This window comes from Panthera onca, chromosome D1 (genome assembly GCF_046562875.1).
Source record: "Panthera onca isolate mPanOnc1 chromosome D1, mPanOnc1 haplotype 2, whole genome shotgun sequence".
Lineage (NCBI taxonomy): Eukaryota > Metazoa > Chordata > Mammalia > Carnivora > Felidae > Panthera > Panthera onca.
This window is the reverse complement of record NC_138348.1, coordinates 71,386,740-71,408,235: the sequence shown is the minus strand read 5'-3', so window position 1 is coordinate 71,408,235 and position 21,496 is coordinate 71,386,740. Positions and strand designations below refer to the sequence as shown.

At 36.6% G+C, this 21,496-nt stretch overlaps 1 protein-coding gene and 1 pseudogene across 4 annotated transcripts in view; one reads left to right on the top strand and one right to left on the bottom strand.

Moving 5' to 3' along the window:
* GRM5 (glutamate metabotropic receptor 5) overlaps nt 1-21,496 on the top strand; it is a 536,965-nt gene that overhangs the window by 84,666 nt on the left and 430,803 nt on the right. The window lies entirely within an intron of this gene.
* LOC132662683 (U2 spliceosomal RNA) lies at nt 1,744-1,908 on the bottom strand (annotated as a pseudogene).

Genomic DNA, 21,496 nt, shown 5'->3' with positions numbered 1-21,496 from the left:
TAAATGTAAATACTTAAAACTACTTAAAAATCAACTGCACTCATCTAGTCTTTCTCTGTTTTTAAACTCTTTTGCTCACATATATTCAAAAAGAATGTGCTCAGCCACACACACACACACACACACACACACACAAAATCACATGTACACAGAAAAGGTACATGTGTACACACTTGTACATTTTTATGTTGGTATCTAAAATGTTTAGTTATAACTTTGAACGTTACAAAGGACATGATTTCTGTTCATTGTATGTACATTTTAAAATAAACCATAACATCATTGATTTGAATGTAACCAGTGAAATCTAAAAACTGTGGTGATTTGATACTCAGGATAAGCCATTTAAAAATACAAATGTGGGAGAGGGGCTGGGTGGTTTAGTCAGTTTAAGAATCCAACTTCAGCTCAGGCCATAATCTCATGGTTCATGGGTTTGAGCCCCATATCAGGCTCTGTGCTGACAGCTCAGAGCCTGGAGTCTGCTTCAGGTTCTGTGTCTCCCTTTCTCTCTGACCCTCTCCTGCTCATGCTCTCTCTCTCTCTCTCTCTCAAATATACATAAACATTTAAAAAAATGAATGTTGTAAAATAAATACATAAATAAAATAAAAATACAGACGTGGGGCACCTGAGTGGCTTGGTTGCTTAAATGTCCCTCTCTTGATTTTGGCTCAGGTCATTATCTCACTGTCATGGGATTGAGCCCCAAATTGGGCTCCATGCTGGGGTGGAGCCTGCTTAGAATTCTCTCTCTCCCTTTCTGTCTGCTGCTCCCCTGCTTGCTCTCTCTCTCTCAAAATAAATAAGCTTAAAAAAATGTTACAAATACAAATGCAGCAGAGCCTGGGTGGCTTGGTTAAGTGTCTGACTTCGGCTCAGGTCATGATATCATAGTTTGTGAGTTGGAGCCCCGTGTCAGACTCTGTGCTGACAGTTCCAAGCCTGGATCTTGCTTTGGATTCTGTGTCTCCCTCTCTCTCTGCCCCTCTCTTGCTAATACTCTGTCTCTGTCTCTGTATCTGTCTCTGTCTCTCTTTCAAAAAATAAACACTAAAAAACAAAATTAAAAAAAATACAAATCCAATTTTCATTAAAAGTCACAAAATTAACATCATTTCCAGTTACTCTTGAATGTGTATTTTCATTCTACTCCCTTCAAAAAACTTTATCCTATATGTTGTTTTTAATCTATTTAATGTTTCTAAAACAAAGAAAAATGCAGATAAATTGTGCATGTATATATGTGTGTACACACACACACACACACACACACACACATATATACATATTTCTCCTGTGATTAAAAATTATTTTGGGGGCGCCTGGGTGGCTCAGTCAGTTAAGCGTCCGACTTGGGCTCAGGTCATGATCCCACGGTCCGTGAGTTCGAACCCCACATTCAGCTCTGTGCTGACAGCTCAGAGCCTGGAGCTGCTTCAGATTCTGTGTCTCCCTCTCTCTCTGCCCCTCCCCTGCTGATGCTCTGTCTCTCTCTGTCTCAAAAATAAATAAAACATTAAAAAAAATTTAAAAAAATAAAAAATTATTTTGGATTAAGATATTCTCATAAATATTTTAGCATTAAATTTATCAAAAGATAAAATACTATAGATTATGAAATATAATTGTTGCATATGTAAAATAATTTATTAGAAATGCCAGCTTTTTATAAGCTGGATGAAGCTCTGTTTTTCTATTATTTATAAACCTATGGCTAAATATTATTTAATGTTAAAATTGAGATGTTAGCAAAAGATTTATATATCCCTTTTTTTCCCTGCATTTCAATTTTATAAATGCAAGAGTTATGAAATACTGTTTACATAAATAAAAAGATAGGCTGGAAAAAGTTCTGTTATTCCAATGACACTGCACTTGATCTTAGCCAAAAGGCCGAGAAGCGATGTTATTCCAATGACACTAAATTCTTTGAACTATTTCAGATTATTTTTTTAAAATAAATCACATGATGAACAATGGGAAGTAATTTTAATGGCCAGCTGGTCACCTGATAGAATATCCCTTCAATTTTGAGAGCATTATGGCAAGACCAGTTCGACCCTCCGTGATTCGAGAGGCTTGTGTTGCTTGAACAGACTGGCTGCTCTCAGAATCAGCTAAGCATTCACTACAGAACCCCAGGGCCCTATATTCTCCTTTCACCTGCCTATGGCTCTTGCCACTGTTCATCAGGGTCAGATTATTTAAGAGTTACTAGCAGCATCAGGGATGAACCTCTACAATGCTGAAAAAGAAAATGAATCCTGGGTCTTTGTTAAATGCATTTTTATTAGAACCAGGACACTTTTAGAGAAAGTGGGAATTTAATGAAGGGCTCTGGGACATCCTGTGTTGGTTCTGCCTTGTCCGACACGGGAAGTCTGTGCAGACTTAAAGGTGTATACACCGAAGCTAGGAATCATGCATAGAATCGCAGCTCGTCCACTCGCTGGGTTGGTGTCTTCTGACAAGTTGCTTACCCTCTCTGAGCCTCAGTGTCCTCATCAGTAAAGTGAAGGTAATATGTACCTACTGGAGAATGTGAGGATAACATGGCATAACAGTTCCGAGCACTTTGTACAGTAACTGACCATACAAGGCACCCAGAGAGCACCAGCTGCTCTCTCCCTTCTCTCCAACAGCAACCTCTCAGAGCAGGTTAAGCTGAGGAAGATTGATTTAAGCGAAAGAGAAACTTAACTGCTATAAACAAAAATGTGCAGACTTTTCTGTACAGTGTAAAATAGAGCAGATGATATGCGTAAGGATTTATACATAGAAATAATAAATGCTAGGGTAGTGGCACCTGGGTGGCTCAGTCAGTTGAGCTTCCGACTTTGGCTCAGGTCATGATCTCAAGGTCTGTGAGTTCGAGCCCCGTGTCGGGCTCTGTGAAGACAGCTCAGAGCCTGGAGCCTGCTTCGGATTTTGTGCTCTGTCTCTCTCTCTCTGTCAAAATGAATAAACTTTAAAAAAAAATTTAAAATTAAAAAAAAATGCTAGGGGACATGAAAAGTTCTGTGCAAGATTTCTATGAGATCGGATGCCTTGGTGATGGAGTTATGTTGCTGGTCATGAGAAGGTAATTCTTCTCTCTACCCATCTTTACCAGTGCATTTTGAAGTCAAACAACACCTCCTTCAAATGTGAATACAGAGCCTCAGAGTTTTGAGGGAATCTTACTAATTCCATCTCCATACACAAAATTTTCTTTTACAGCAAGTTACCCTTCCTTAAACTCTGAAGGTGACAAAGTGTGGCAGCTCAAAATAAAATCTTAATCTTGTCGCTTCTCACCTGCAGCGGTCTCTCACTCAGACCAAGTCTCAACCTCTTGCACATGACAGCACTTCAGATATTCACAACCTTCATATTTGATAGCAAGTAGATAGTGCCCTTGAAATTTAAACTTGTGCATTCTGAGTAGAGCTCAGAAGTTTTAAAAATTGAGCCTGTTTTTTAAAGACTTCAGCTATCAATAATTATCATTTAAAGGTGTCATATGTTGAAACCATTTGGGATGAGTCTCCGATCATTTAAAATGTATCTTCATAGACAAAGGGTCTTTTTAACATTTTCCAATTAATCTATTATTTGAAAATGCAGTTTTGCTGGACTCTTATTCTGTGGACACCAAAAATACTATTTCATTCAATCTGTAAGAAAATTAGAACAAACTGAGAGTTTTTGCCCCAATATTGACTAGTTTACTAGAGAAGAAATTATTCATTTACTGTCCTCTTGAGCAGGATTATTAGGGAAAATATGCTAAACCTAGAGGAAAAATCAGCATATCTAAGTATTTTTATTATGTTTATAGGGCGAGTTTAGTGGGAATAAGTCTTTACAAGCAATCTAAAAGAACTTCCATTTTTATTTCGGAAAAATAAAATGTTTTATGTGTTTGAATTTACTGCTAAATTGCACCACTGTAATATAAAAACTTACTCTGGATGCTTAATTCAGCAAACAATTATTGAGCGTTTCTTCTGTGTATAATAGAGTGCTGCTAATAATGGAGAACACAGTGTTGAAAAACAGCATCATCAACTTCCTCACAAATCTATTGTGAGTGAAATTTACATAATAATAGCTATTATTGATTAGTTTTATGCCAAGCCATGTGTTCAGCATTTGGATTTTTAAATGTATTCCTTACAACAACCCCATTTATTAGATATTATTATCTCCACTTATTAGATAAAGAAACAACATCTTTGGAAAATAAGAATCAGGCTAGGAAAGTCCTATAAAACATAGAGTTTAAGAAAGGAGGGGAAATAGAGTCACAAGACTCCTAAGACTGAAGTACATTTCAACAAGAGTTTAGAGCTTATTCTTCAAGATATTTTGGAGAACTCTGAAATGGAAGCAGTAATAAAACAATAATAAAGTTTAAGGAAACTTTATGTCTTTTTTTTAAAAAAACAGAAAGTTTAGAAATACAGAGTTGTAAGACTTTGTAGGCAAAGCATTTAACAAAATATGGTATCCTAACATCTAAGATGGCAAACTGATGTGGAAGCCACAAGTGGACTGATAACTTGATAACGTTAAGAAACATGCAGATTCTCCAGGGGTTAAGAATTTGGGTTCTGTATTCAGAATCTTAATTGTATTTCCTACTGTACTCAGTTTGTCTGTAAAATTGTCATAGCCTATTGAATAGTTGTAATACATCTGTCCTGGATTTTACTAAGAATCAAAACATGGGAGCTATTATTTTGGATGAAATAATTGACAACAACCTAGAAGTCGTTACCTAGTGGTATACCGCGCCCTCTAATCTCAGCCATGTTCTTCTGGACATTTGTATTATTGATTTGGATACTGGCAGAGATAAAATATTGCTGAAATTTGGAAAGATTCATATCTCTGAGATCTCACTTAAAAATATTAAACATAATGATAACAATAACAATGAAAGGATAATATATCGTTTGCTGAGTCCCTATTATATGTCAGATACTTCTTATATATTATCTGTAACCATCACAGTAACCTAGAAGGGTTAGCATTATTATTGTCCTTTTACATATGAAGGACTTGAGGCACAGAGAGGTCAAGGAACTGACCTTCAGTTACACAGCCTTAGCAGTCTGGGGGTACAAAGGCAGATCTATCTCACAGAAAAGCTCAAACCCTTCTGTTACATTTTGTTGTCTCTAATGAGATGACATTTCATACAGATAAGTTAAAAATTTATTTTAGGTTAAAACATATTGTGCTTGAATATGAATAGAATAAGGTATCTGTGGTTTTCTAAAGCTCTCATTAAAAAAAATCATAAAGACTAGGGCATCTGGGTAGCTCAGTCAGTTAAACGTCTGACTTCAGCTCAGGTCATGATCTCGCGGTTTATGGGTTTGAGTCCCACATCAGGCTCTGTGTTGGCGGCTCAGAGCCTGGAACCTGCTTTGGATCCTGTGTCTGCCTCTCCCTCTGCCCCTCCCTCACTTGGCCTCTTTTTCTGTCTCTCAAAAATAAATAAATAAATATAAAAAATAAAATATGTATAAAAATCATAAAGACTTTAACTTACTGTAAATTAAGTCTCAATTAGTAATAGTATGGTGGTGTTTTCATGATAACCACTGTAGGCTCTAGGAATGATAAAGATGTATCCTGTGAAGATCTGTCTACCATAGAGCTGGGGGCATGGGAGACAATAAATGGTGGTGGTAGTGCTCCTGCTGAAGATGATAATTCTTTTTTTTAATTTTTTTTTAGCATTTATTCATTTTTGAAAGTCAGAGAGAAACAGAGCGTGAATGGGGGAGGGGCAGAGAGAGAGGGAGACACAGAAACAGAAGCGGGCTCCAGGCTCCAAGCTGTCAGTCAGCACAGAGCCCGACGTGGGACTCGAACTCATGGACCATGAGATCACGACCTGAGCTGAAGTCAGCCGCTTAACCAACTGAGCCACCTAGGCGCCCCTGAAGATGATGATTCTTAAACTGAGCAGCCCTCCCTAGTAGAATTGTATTGCATTTTGGATTCAGGGGCTCTCATATAAGAATGGCCAAATAAACTGGTAAATATCTCAGAGCAGAGTGAGTAGATAGGTTTCAAGTCTAAGCCACATAAGGTTAAAGGAACCAGAGATATTTGACTTAAAGGAGAATTAATGGCCCTTCTGTATGTTACTTTTCCTCTTGGAAATTCATGTACATTTATATACATTATATTATACACACGCATACACACATGTACACACACATCAGAAGTATGTATAGAATTATGTATAGTGTTTGGCAGTTTAAGGTTATGGGGGAAAGCAATAAATCACTAAAATGTCAGTCTTGCACAGCAATCCTTTCTGTATCGTAAAATCAAAAGATACTCTTTTTGAATTCCTGGTGAACCTCGTATATAATTTCAAAACCTCAGCTGGCACAAAGGTAACCTAATACTGTGAAGTTTACAAAACAAGAATGCATTTATCATTGGAACAAAAGAATGAATACATACTATAGGCAGTGGTTTTGATTCTGCATTTTGTAAAGCACAGAAATAATTTTATGACAACTCCTAGATTTCATTTGATGTGTAATACATTTGGGTCCAACAGCATTGACTCAATAAATTGTTCTTCAGAGACAGATCATCAGTGACCTTGTAATCTGCCCCTACTGCAAGAAATGGCAGTCTTCACCTATCAGGGATTTTACCCTTTTCCTAATATTATCTATGCCCATGTGCCCCCAAGGAATATGGAAGTCTTTGGGGAGGAGGCAAGTGAAAGCAAAAGGCTGCTGAGTTAAGACCAGCTGTATTTAACTTTCTCCTTAGCACTGTTACTAACTCCCTTACCTCATTTGACTTGGACCTTGTCAACCTATTAGAGCTAAAATGAAAATGAGTGAGATCCTCTAGGTCTTTGGTGCTTTTATTTTTAATGTTTATTCATTTTTTGAGAAAGAAAGCATGAGCAGAGGAGGGGCAGAGAGAGGACAGAGGTTCTGAGGTGGGCTCTGAGCTGACAGCAGTAAACCCCATGTGGAGCTCAAACTCATGAACTGTGAGATCACGACCCAAGCCAAAGTCAGACTTTCACCTGATGGAGCCACCCAGGTGCCCTTGTGCCTTTTCTGATACTATCTTTTGCAGGCTTATACTTGGGAGTTGTGCCAGAACTATATTCCTTAACTAGCCTCCCATCCTGACTTCTCCTGAACAGTCCTCCAGACTACATAGCAAAAGCTTGTAGTCCTTTTACTGTCTTGAACCTAACGTGGGGTCATCTTTCGGGTTTTTCACCCAATCATGGGAAATCTTCAGAGAAGCCCTCGTATTCAGATATATTAGGATCTTTGAGGAGGTAAGGATGAAACATGGGATGAGATGCCTTTAATGTAATAGCATTGAAGTATTTAAGCAGAATCTGAATGATCATCTCATAAAAAAATTAGAAAACGAGGCAAGCTAAAAATTCTCTTTCAACTTAGAAAACCAAAATAGCATGACGTTTCCAGCATCACCATTTCCTTCTTAGCCCAGTTCAGCTGTTCTCTGTCACTGTTCCTTGTTAAACACCAGGAAGTCAAGGTGGGTGGCCCAGAAGGCAGTTCTCGCATCAATACCCTGGTAATATGCTGACTTACCCTGGTAATGTATTCAGTGTCATAAATGTGTTAACGTATCAGAGATTTGTTTAACTTTTGCGGGTGGTTTGCATAATGAGTGGCTTTGCTTTGATGGTAGTACTAGGGAAAAGGCTTTTAACCTTATTTGGCTAATTCCTTGGAGATAGAAGTTTCAAAATATACCTCTTAGGGGACTAACGAGGTCTAAGTTTGAGATATTGTTGCAGTCATTTCTCACTGCATATCTCAAAGGTCCATTTCACTGGAAATGGATAGTGTGTTAGAACTGTCTGAGTCTGTGGAGTCTGTTATAGCCCGGTCAGTGTTTTTACTTAGTCTTATGAGACTGAAACACAGAAAGGTTCAAACTCATCCTGCACAAGTAGTATTTGAAAGGAAAATTTTCATTTAAGTGTTAAATTTACAGCCTTCACGTTCTAGAATTTGAATAGTCGTATTACCGATTTCATGAAATCCGTTTTAACTGGTGAAATCCCATCTCTCAAATCTTGAACGGTCTTGCACATTGAGGAGTGAACGTGCTATTTGGGGCTAGGATGACGTAAGTATCTTTTTAAATACTGATTGATTCATTTACACTGTAATTTGGTAAGTCACAGGCATTTCTTGAACCCGTATTTTATGTCAAGTTTAGTAGCATTATTTCCAGACATAAGTAACTCTTCAAATATGGTGATTTTTTGAGGCAATTGATGTAAAAAAATGAAGAAGAAAAGCAGGAGAGTGAAAGTCCTGTAAGTTGCTTCCTCAAGAAACAGTCAAAATAGGGGCAGCTGGGTGGCCCAGTTGGTTGAGCGTCCAACTTTGGCTCAGGTCATGATCTCATGGTTCATGGGTTTGAGCCCTGTGCCGGGGTCACTGCTATTAGCGCAGAGCCTGCTTTGGATCCTCTGTCCCCCTCTCTCTGTCCCTCTCCTGCTTGTGCTCTCTTTCTCTCTCAAAAATAAAGATTAAAAAAAAGAACAGTCAAAATACAGAAAGTTTTCAGAGTTACCCAGCATCCTGATCACTTCATAGGAAACCAGTTGCTGAGAGACATTGCTGTGTAACAGATAACCCTAGATTTCAACACTTAAAACAAAAAAATACTTATTTTCTTACAGTTTCACTAGGTCAGGAATCTGGGAGCAGTTTATCTGGGTAATTCTGACCCAAGGGTCTCTCCTGAGTCTCATGTGAAAGCTTGGGTCGGGGAGCAGTCTCTCCCAACTTCCTCAGGCCTAAGTTCCTCAATGACTAATGGCTGGCGATTTCACTTTCTCACCACATAGGTCTCTCCTTAGGCTACTTGAATGTCCTCACAACATGTCAGCCAGCTTCTCAGAGACATAATCTGCCTAAGATGGAAGTCTCAGTCCTTTATATTCTAATCATGGAAGTAAGAGGTCATTACTTCTGCTATATATATCCATTAGATATGAGTCAGTCAACTCAGCCAACATTCAAGCAGAGGGTAACTGAACTCCATTTATTAAAGAGAAGAGTATCAAAGAATTTGTTGACATAACTGAAAAACCATCACATGGATACCTTATGGGAGGAGCATTTATAGACCAGTATGGCTTAGTGCCCCTAATTCCAGCTCTGAGAGAACCCATCTGGTAAACAGGAAAGAGCACTCACTGCTCAGGAGAATGAGAAGATGTGATTTCTTATTCTGATATTAACTCAAGGTGCAATCTAAGTTAATGGTTCTCCAACTTTAGTGTGAACACAAATACCTTGTGAGATTGCTAAAACATGGATTTCCAGGTCCCGTGCCCAGGCATTCTAATTTGGTGAGTCTCAAGTAAAGCAAAACAGATTGAATTTCTAAGAAGTTCTCAGAGGGTGCTGATGCTGCCAGGTGGGACCAACTTTAAATTTCAAGACTCTGATTAAACTGTCTTCCTCAAATGTGGCCCATGGGCCAACAACATCAGTATCACCTGGGAGCTTGTTAGAATGGTAATATGCTCCAGTCCAAAGCTACTGAATCTGAAACAGCAATTTCACATTTTCTCCATGTGGCATTCATGGCATTAACATGTGGCAAGCACTGCAATCCAGAAAATACTGTTTTGCGTATCAGGGCCTCAGTTTTCACTTCTGTTAAAATGGCTGTTTTGATCTTATTTCAATTCCAACAGTACTGTGGGATGAAAAATTGAGGGCTGAAACCAGACATCTGGGACTGAATTGTTCTTCCGCTAGCCTTACTTTCTACATGAATAAGATGGGAGTCATAATAGCATCCTCCCTTGGTGAAGCTAAGATGAAATAGCATTATGAATATAATGTGCTTAGCTTCCATTTGAACAGAGTGCTAGAGTCTGACATTGGTTTTACATGTTTACATGAATATTCAGGTTGCAGGCAGCACAGCGCTGTTTGTGAAATTGCTTGTTATGTTGGTTCCACCTATTTGATTAGTTAATTTAATAAATTTACTGATGCTGTAAGTGGAATGATTCCAGCTAATGATTATTGATTTGAACCTCAAGAAGAGAGAAATAAAATTGGTTCCTAGGTAATTACAACATAAAATACATATATTGAGCGTATGCAGATGATGATTAAAGATTATGAATATTAAAGTGATATAAAATTGGGACCAAGTTGGAGGGAGGCAGATTATGGCTCACAAAGTAATTAAAACAAAGATGAGAGATGACTGAATGAAAACCAAATGGGTTTGCCTGTCAAGTGGACTGTTCTTCACTACTGGAAGTCAAGCTGTTAGGTACCCTGAGAATGTATATTGCAGAGTGGTTTCTGTTTTGAGAACTTTAAAATAGATGATTTCCAAGGTCCCTGAAATTCTAATATGACTCAGGGAAGTCCATATTTTGATATGAGACTGTTGTTTTCCTCTGAGAGTTATTGATGTGCTTCCACCAAAGGACATAGCAACTTGTATTGTTGAGTAGGTAAGAGTATATTATTAGGAGTCATTCAGACCACTGTTAGAATCGAAGCTCTGCCATATACAAGCTATGTAACACGGGCAAGTTATTATACACCTGTCAGCATCTGTTTCCTCATTTGTTCATGGCTTTAAGAATAGTACCTGAGTCAAAATATGTTGTGAGGCCATATAAAATAAGCCATCTGAGGGATTTAACAAAGTTTGACACCTGGTAAACTTTTAATAAATGTTAGCTGTTCTTATCCAAAATATTTATCTAGGACATGCATCTCATCATTTTTCAGAACCCTCACTTCTCTTCCGGCTATAGTGAGGGAAACCCATGTCTTACAAACTAAGTCATTTCCTGCATTACACTCTGACTCTGCAGCACTCACATGGCATTATTTTTCTGTATCCTCAGCATAATGTAACTAGATACCCCCAAATAAAATTTTACACTCACCAGAGCGTCCATATTTATTTTCAATGATGAGTTTTCTTTAATTTGAAGAGTTTTCAGTAGGTCTTTATTTGGACTGACTTGAGCAGACTTGCTAAACTAACGAAATTTGGTGTGCATCGCCTTTTCTCTTCCCAAGCCTTCTTTTCATTACAGCTCTCACAAAATATGGCTCTTTCTCTATTTTTCCCATGTATCATGTACCATTGTTCTAACTAATGTAATTAAAAATCAAATCTGTTATCTGTTACATTCTTCCCCACTATTTAATCTTAAAATCATTTAAATTTCTTTTTGGAGTTTATATGACCACTTCTTTCCACATTTCCAACTCACATTTCACTGGCAAGTATCACCAGTAGTTTCCAAATTACAGACCCAAGGTCTCTTTTTGATCCCTAACTTGCTGAACATCTTGTCCCATTTGATTTGTTAATTCAGTCTAACCCTAAACTCTTTCTTCTTGTGGCATTCACAGTCTGCTTCTGTTGCAGTACCCCTTCCTTTGGTCAGGTAACAATGGCTGACTCTGTCCCTAATCATGGATAAAAAGATGAAACTTTCTTGTTTCTGTTTCTTCACTTGTAAAACTGAGACAGCGATAGTAATCTTGCCTAGTATGTAAAGGAGCTATACCTAAATCTAGCAGCGTGGTGCTTTGCACATACTAGTAAATAGCAGCTATTATTGTTTCCTTGTAGTTTCTTTTTCAATTCTCTGCCTGCCTTTAGGGTTTGTGAATATTCAAAGTTTTTATCATAGTTTTTTTTTCCTTCACATTTTACATGGTTTCTTCATCAAATCTGTCCACAAGCTTCAACTACCATTTACATGCAGAAGAATGTCAAATGTGTATCCCATGTTTTAATTTCTCTTAGTTCAAGAATCAAATATCTAATTATCGACTATTCATCTGCATAATGATGTCCCACGAGCACATCAAATTTCTTTGCCTGAAACATCACTCATCAGTTTTGTACAATCTGTTTCTTACCAATTAATCTATTTTCCTGTGTTTGGTTTTCCCATCCATGGAGTTATTGAAGAGAGGGTCTTCACAATAGTTATTGAGTACCCTAATCAATCACTCCTTGTACTTAATTATTACCAAGTTTTAGCTTTTGCATTTTTTGTCTCCTACTTACTTGCCTAATTTAATGAAGTGAGAGATAGACATTGAAGAGATGACAGAGAAGAGATATCAACAATTCAGGAAAAAGTTTGGATGGTTTTAATCTGATACCGTAACAGTGGGCACAAAAAGAGAAATCCATAGACAAATCATCATGATACAAAATTTATATACCAAAAGGCAAATGATGGCATAGGTGTCAAAGTATTCTGAAATATCAGTGCTCTTTATATATCACTGGGATTCCACATTGAAAACCACATACTAATTAGGCTGATATTTATTCATATGGTTAATATGATCTTGGAGTATTAGATTCATTAATCCATTAATTCACGCATTCATTCACACATGCATAAATTAATTCTACAAGCATTGAGTACATATTTAAATAATTGTTATAAGACCTTAAAATAAAGATATAAACATTGTCAAGGAGCTAACAGTCTAAAAGGGGTGATAGGCAACTGCATATAGGGTATATTGTTTATTAGTCAAGTTAACAGACATTTTCAGTTTTTTCCTTCATTACTGTATCTACTCAAGAAGGTGGGAAAGTGAATGCTCACCTCCACAGACTCTCTTGCAACTAAAGTTCTAGCTATAGAGAATTTCTAGAGATAGCTAGAAAACTTTTGATTTCTTGATAAAAAGGATATAATCAACTGACATGACCCTTTATCCTCTTTCACCACGCTTCTGATCTTGAAGACAAATGTGATATCTATAGATATAGTCAACTTACAATTAGGAATTGAGAGTTTTGGGATAAAAGGCCAAGATTCTAAGCATGAAATAGAAAATTATGAGTCATAATCTCTCTAGAGTCTTTTCTTTATCTTCTTCCAGTTTCATTTTACTTGGGTCATAGCTCTTAACCTTTACCAATTTAATCTTCTAATTTTTAACCTTTTTTAAAATTTTGAAATAATTTCAAATTTATAAAAAAAAGTTAAAAAAATATACAGAGCTCTTGTATACCTTTCACCCAGATATGCTTGTTAACATTTCTCATACTCTGAAAAAGTTGAGAAGTTTCAGAAATGATGCTCCATTATCCCTTGTATTAGTTTCTGTGGCTGCCATAACAAATTGCCACAAACTTGATGCTTAAAACAACAGAAATTTATTTCCTCATAGTTTTGGAGACCAGAAGTTCAAAATTAGCACTACTGGGCTGACACCAAGGTGTCAGCAGGGTGGTGCTCCCTCCAGAGTCTCTAGAAGTTATTTGTTTTTGTTTTATTGTTTTTGTTTTGTTTTGTTTTTGCTTCTTCCAGCTACTCATGGCTGCCCACATTCCTAGGTTTATGTCCACATTACTCCAATAAAAGCTCCTATCTTCACATTGTCTATTCCTATTCTGACTACCAAATCTCCCTTATCCTCGCTCTGGTAAGAACACTTGTAATGTCTTTTGAGGGCCCACTTGGATAATCCATGATAACTTTTCCATTTTGAGATTATTACTTTAGTCATATGTACAAAGACCCTTTTTGTCTCAAGGTGATATTTATAGGTTATAGGTATTAGGACCTGAAATCTTTAGGAGATCATTATTTTGCCTACCATGCCCCTTGATTCTCCAATATACAGTTCCTAAGTACAAGAACATTTTCCCATCCAAGAGTATTATGCTAAGTGAAATAAATCAGTCAGAGAAAGACAAATACCATATGATTCACTCATATATAGAATTTAAGAGAAAAAACCAAATGAGCATTGGGGAAAAAGAGAGAGTGAAGCAAATCAAGAAACAGATTCTTAACTATAGAGAACATTCTGATGGTCACCAGAGGGGAGGTGGATTCGGGGGAATGGGGGTTAAGGAGTGCACTTGTTGTGATGAGCACTGGGTGTTGTATGTAAGTGTTGAATCGCTAACTTGTACATTTGAAACTAATGTTACACTGTATGTTAACTATACTGGAATTTAAATAAAAACTTAAAAAAAAATTTAAGGCACAATATATATCCATCAAAATGAGGAAGTGAACATTGATCCAATATTCTTATGTAGTCCACAGACCCCATTCGGATTTTCATAATTATCCCAAATACATACATATATATTTTTTAAGTCCAGGAGCCAATCCAGGATAAACTACTCCATTCATTGTCATGTATGAATAATGTCCTCCAATTTGAAATAGGTCTTTTGTCTTTCCTGACCCTAACATTTTTGAAGAGTATAGTCTAGTTACTGTGTAGAATGTTCCACCATTTGGGTCTGTCTGATGTTTATCATGATTAGTGAATTTGCATATTCTGGGTACGATTATTACAGAGGTGATGCTGAGCTCTTCTCAATGCATCATATCAGGAAGCAAACAATATTAATTTGTGCCATTACTAATGATGTTAGCATTTAAAACATTTATTTTTGAGAGACAGAGCATGATTGGGGGAGGAGAAGAGAGAGAGGGAGACACAGAATCCGAAGCAGACTCCAGGCTCTGAGCCATCAGCACGGAGCCCAGTGTGGGGCTTGAACCCACGAACCATGAGATCATGACCTGAGCTGAAGTCAGATGCTTAACTGACAGAGCCACTCAGGCATCCTGATGATGTTAGCATTTGTCAGTTTATTAATGGTGTCTGTCAAGTTTCTTCACTGGGAAGTTAAAAAGTATGTGATATGTATTAACCAATAAATAATCAATATGTATCTTATGAGAAGTTACCTTCAGAGTATGTGAATATCTTGATTCTCATCAATCTTTCACATACCAGATTTCCCATCCATTGATGATATTTGCCTGAATCAGTTATCACTATGATGATTGTCAAATTGTGATCTTCTCTTTCAATAATTCATTTTAGGGGGTGCCTGGGTTGCTCAGTTGGTTGAGCATCCAACTCTTCATTTTGGCTCGGTCATGATCCTGGGGTCGTGGGATTGAGCCCTGCTTTAGGCTCTAGGCTGAGCATCGTGCCTGCTTAAGATTCTCTCTCTCTCTCTCTCTCTCTCTCTCTCTCTCTCTCTCTCTCAAATACAAAACAATAAATAAAAATTCATTTTAGATTTATTAGTTGGCATAGAAGCATTCTATTCACCCCATTTATATATGTATCCAATTATGTTTTTATATTAGTATAGTCTCATGGATTCTTATTTTACTCAAAAGATTACAATCTGTTATCATTATTATTTAGTTGATGTTCATATTGTCCCAGAGTTAGCTAGTGGGAGCTCCTTCAGGCTGCTTCCTTTGTTATTTTGACATGACGCCCATTTCTGGGTGCAACATGATGTTACCAGATCATCCTGTATTTTTTTTTTCTTCAGCCCTGGAGTCAACAACGTATCTCCAGGAGGAAGTATTTAGAAATAAATACTTGAGCACTGTGTGTGTTCTTTGTGACTGGAGATGTCTGTGTGTCAGAATGAGATAAGAAATATATGTGTGCAAGGAATATGTGTGTATGCATATATCTGCATGTTTCTATATCTTACCTTAATTTTAACTAGAGCTATATCATACTGGATCATTTTTCATATTGTTACTTCCATTTCAACATTATCTCTTTTCCTAATTCATAAATTCCCTTTTCAACAATGAAAAACTTGTTTTCCATTATCCTTAATAGATTTACTCATGTGTTCAATCTTGCGTGTTTACCAAACTCATCGTTGTGACAGCAAAATGCTGGATTTTGGACTCTGTCTTCCCCACTGGGTTTACTGGCTGAAATCTCATCCAGAGGAAGGGGAGAGGTTAGGGGAATAAAGATGATGGAAGAAGGATGATGAAGGCCATTTAGAAAGCTCATCCCCTGAACTCTACCCCCTGCACTGACATGCTGACTCATAGCTAGACCCCTATCTGCCACTGGCCAACCCCCTAGTTCTGGGTGCACCAAATGAAGGTTGAACCCTGAAATAGGGAAAGGAAGGAGGAAAGAGAATGGAACAGTTAGAAATATTGATTGCAGACATGCAGCACTTATCATACCAGTATGTTGACCCAAAGCTAGATCCTAACATGCCCTGTCCTCAGAGGGCATGCCAGCCAAACTCTTGGCTAATCTGCTAATTACTTTAAGCTAAATCTGCTACTAGCTATTCGACAAAAATCAGTATCTTTTCTTCTCACATGTACAGTAAGTCTTCATTTTTCAGCTTCACTTCATTTTTAGTTAAGTGGGACCAGATGCCGGAGTTTTAATCACTGGACTGCAAGTACAAGTGATGTGTGGAGTTTCTGGACCAAGACTTTTAAGAGAAAGCTATACTTCTTTTACCTCCTTTTTCTTCTGTCCACTAGATTACCAGTTAGGGAAAGTTAGGGAAAGCAGCAGCTACAGGATATAAGAAGAAGGGTTGCCTGGATTGTACTATGGGAAGCAGAGCCACCCACGCTGAACTATTGGGTAGTGAGAAAGAAGCTTCCATTTTATTTGAACCACTCCCCTTTCAAACGTCTATTTGCTAAGGATGGTGGTTCAAATTACCCAAACTAATACATCTTTATAAATTAATATTTTCCTTACAGTAGTATATCTGCTGACTACCGTTATGCATAGGGTAAATATGGGTCACTCAACCCATAGTGGAGTATGGAAGTGAATCAGAAAAGGTTCCCCAGAAGAGATAATGCCTACTTGGGTCTTGAAAAATAAAGTATTAATTAGGCAAGCAAAAACTGAGAGTGTTCCCATTAGAGAAAACAGCATTATCTAAATAAAGGTTCAGAGGGTGGGTGTCAGTGGAAGTTGTGTTCATTGGAAGTCAGGTTTCTTGAAATAGCTATAACTCAAAATGTATGAAGACAGTGGATGGAAACATAGATGGGTTTATATATTTTGTGCTGAATTTCCTTTTGCATATGGAACTAACTCATTGTTCAGGTGGAACATTGCAGGGTATTCATGTACTACATTTTTTTACATCAGTTAATTTCTTCCATGTTCATTATGGTCTCATGTCTAAAGAATGAGATGTAAAATAAATTTTTATGCAGAATTAGTACTGCTATAAACATCTGAGCTTTGATGAAGCTATTAACATCAAATCTACATAGTACATCTTTAACAAATAAGAGTTAAAAGTAATTTCAGTTCATTGGCTGTAATCTATTTTATTAGCACCCAGGAACCTTTTCTTAATGGGAGTTTCAGAAGATGAGTGATTGATTTCAGTAAATACATGACTGATATGAAGATACTCTTGATAAAAAAGTTAGACTGGTTGTATCTCACAAAGGGCGCTAAGATCTTAGTTTAGAGAGTAATTGAAAAAGTCATATTGGCTTAGTGAACTATGTATAACAAAAGAAATTATTTTCATCCCTAAAAGTATCAGGAGAGCATTAAGTTTGGGCTGTGAACATAGGTATCTGCAAGTGTTGGTAGTGCCTCACATGGTTGGTGACTAAGCTTAGTTTCCATAGCAAGTGAAATACATAATCAATGATAGAAAAATTAAAAAGTGTTTGAAAAAAGCCTAGATGTTTTAGATCCTCTCATAGAATGCACAGTTGAAGGGGACAAGAGTTACATGACTCAAACATCTTCTTGTGTTCTCTATTTCATTTCCTCTTCACCCACAATCCATTGCCTTGTTCCATATTCATTGCCATTGCCCTAGTTCATGTCCTCATTGTCTCCCACCTGAGCTAACTGTCGTGCATCCAGCATTGTCCTCTTCTGTCCATAATACATCTTCCATGCTGATGCTGGAGTTTTCTTCTTAAAAGTCCAATCTAATTATTACCAACTCTAAAAATTCCTACAATTGATAACCCATAACCTAGAGAAGGAATCCAAGATTTCTTGGCATAGCATATAAGCCCTTTGATTATATGCCCCTCTCCTACTTTTTTAAATTTAGTTTTTATTTTTTAAGTGTACAATTCAGTAGATTTTACTGTATTCACAAACTTGTGCAAAAATTACCACTATCTAATTCCATAACATTTTTATCACCTCCAAAAGAAACCTTGAACCCATGAGCAGTCACTCCTCCTATCCTCTGGAAACCACTGATCTATTTTCTGTCTCTGAAGCCTTGCCCATTCTGGACATTTCACATAATGGATTGCATACAATATGTCCCTGCCTGCTTTTTACACCCTCTTTCTTTTACAACCCTATCTCTCATAGCCTTTGCTCCAGCTATGCAGTTCTAATTGTAATATACTGTACTAATACAGACTAACTACTGGACTGGGCATTCAAAATTAGCAGTGGCTTTAATGAGATATGCACATTTCTTTTCTTCATAAAAGACTGGGCTGAACTTTTTCATATAAAAGCCTTCATGAAATTATCAGAGGCCCAGGCTCTTTCTATCCTGTTGCTCTACCATCAGCACATGGCTTCCCATCACGTCCCAAATTCCAGCTCAAAGGAAGGGCAAAGCCACCTATCTCCTTCATGGATATTTGTTGGTCCTTCATGTGATGTGTTAAGCTATCTTCTTCACTTTTGCTTGTTCTGCTGTGTAATCTGGTAGATGACTTTGGCAAGTATTTCCCTCTGCCCGGCCTGCCTTTAGTGGCATCCGTAACAGCTGCATTTCTTCTGTGCCTTTGGCCTTAGAACAATGGTCTACACCCTTGTAATTTGGTCTCTCCATTTTCAAGCAGCCATCCACAGGGACTCCTATTTTTTTTCTGTTCCTGTAAGTTATAGTAGTGTCCTGTTGTCAATCTTTGATAGAGGAGCATTCAGCTTATCTGTAACTTCCTTGATAAGTTTGGATGGTTTGTGATTTTTAAGGAATTTACTGTGTTTGGCTTCTCATATCTTCAGTCGCTGTGTAACAGATCTGTTCTATGAAAAACTTTCTGATTGAAACATACAGACTGGTTTCTGTTTTAATTGCTGAGCTATGTCTGATAGGATATATGACCTTGAATTCCACATGTCAGTTTTGTACTTCTTTTGGCCTAGATGCCTAATCACTAACTTTAGCAGATCGTGAGAAATAATAACTTTTTAGTCTGGATGGCCATGAACACAGCTAAAAATCATAGATCGTGTTCTATAAGAGAAGGCAGCAGTGAAAATTAAAGAACAGCCAACATTATCTGCCATAGTGTGCTTCTTGGTCACCTAAATACATTTGTGCATACTTACTTCCTCCCACATGGAAAACATATGTCATATCTAAAAGGTACAGACTCAGAGACCTGCCCAGTGACTGTATTTGGCACAAAGTCCATGATCTCTAGGTTATAAGTACTTGCATATATCAGGTCTAGTTGTAGTTCTTCACAATCCAGTGACCCATGACATATCCAGAATACAACACTGAATTAAGAACAGGATAGCCGTTGTGAAACTCCCATATAACTTGTCAAATTCATGGGCAGTGAATTGCTCAGTTTTCCCTTATAATTTTAATGTCTGGGAGTATGTCATGATGTCCCTTATTTCGTTTCTGATATGGATATTTATATATTTTCTCTCTCTTTTTTTTTTTTTTTTTTTGGTTACCAACCTGACTAGAGTTTTATTAAATTTTTTCAGATATGCAGTTTTTGGTTAACTTGATTTTTTTCTGTTGCTTTTCTGTTTTGAATTTCAGTGATTTCTGTTCATAACTTTATTATTCCCTTTTTTCTATTTGGTTTTGGATTTAATGGTCTCTTTGTCTATTTTCTTAAGTTGGAACTTATGTTACCAATTTAAAATCTAGTTTTTTATTAGGTAAGCATTTAATGCTATAACTTTCTCTCTAAAAACTTAATTAGCTGTATCTTACAAATGTTTTTATCTCTTAATTTATATATTCATTCAGTTTAACTTGTTTTTCTTTGACAGTTCAGCTTTGATCCTTATGTTATTTAAAGGTGTGTTGCTTATGCAGCATTATTTACAATAGCCAAATTATAGAAGCAACCTAAGTGTCCTTGTATAAATGAGTAGATAAAGAAGATATGGTGTTTATACAGTGGAAATGACTCAGCCATAAAAAAGCATGAAATCTTGCCATTTGCGTTAACATGGATGGAGCTAAAGAGTATAATGCTAAGTGGAATAAGCCACTCAGAGAAAGACAAATACCATATGAATTCAGTCATATATGGAATTTAAGAAACAAAACAAAGGGTTAAAAAGAGACAAAGCAAAAAACAGTCTTAAGTATAGAGAACAAACTGATGGTTACCAGAGGGAAGGTGGGTAACAGGATAGGTGGAATAGATGATGGGGATTAAGAGTACAATTACCTTGATGAGCATGGAGTAATATATGGAATTATTGAATTGCTATATTGCACACCTGAAACAAATATAACACTGTATGTTAACTTCACTAGAATTAAAATAAAAATAAAACTTCTTTAGTTTTCAAATATTTGAGTTGTTTCCCAGACATATTTCTGTTACTCATTTCTAGTTAAATTCTACTTTTGCACAAGAATACACCTTGTATAATTTTCAGTTTTATAAAATTCAAGGTTTATTGAATGTCTCAGTATATCTTTTGACTTGGTGAATGTTCCATATGTGCTTGAGAACAATGTGCATCCTGCTGTTTCAGGCTAGAGTGCTCTATGATACGTCAAGTTGGTTACTAGTGCTTTTGAGGTTTTTTATCAGTATCCTGATTTTTGCCTACTTGTTCTTTAAATTAGTGAATGGAGTTTTGAAGTCTCTAGCTACAATTGTGGATTTGTCTATTTTTTCTGTTCTAACAGTTCTTGATTTATGTATTCTTAGGGTTTGTTGTTCATTGCAAACACAAGATTTTTTTATGTCTTCTAGAGAAATGACCCAGTTATGTAACTTTTTATTTCTGATATTATTCCTTGTTCTGACTTCTACTTTATTTGGTATTAGTAATGCTACCTCAACTTTCTTTTGGTTAGGGTTTTTTTTTATTACATGTCTTTCCATCTGTTTTACTTTTATCATATGTAAGCTGTATATTGAAAATAAGATTTTTTAGATAACATATGATTATATGTCTTAGATTTTTATTCATTCTGACAATCTTTTAGCTGGTATAGGTGTTCACCTTTATTGCTATTACAGACATGGTTGGATTAAAATACCTATAGACATAGATATTTTATATTTGTACCATCTGGGTTTTTTGTTTCATTTTTCTTCTTTTTCTGACTACTTGGGTTAACTATCCATTTTTAAAAGAAATTTTCAGTTTGTTTTCTTTCAGCACTTTTAAGATGTTACTCCATTGTCTTCCAGCTTGCATGATTTCTGAAGAAAAATCTGTAATTCTTTATCCAATTAGACTGTATATAACTTGACTTCATTCTTTGGCTACCACAAAGAAATTATCGTTGTCTTTGGTTTTCAAAAGGTTGAATATGATGTGCCTACATCTGGTATTTTGGGTATTTATCCTGCTTATTGTTCTGAGCTTCTTGGATCATTGATTTGTTGTCTGTTAATAATTTTAGAAAATTATTGTGTCTCACATAATCTCCTCAG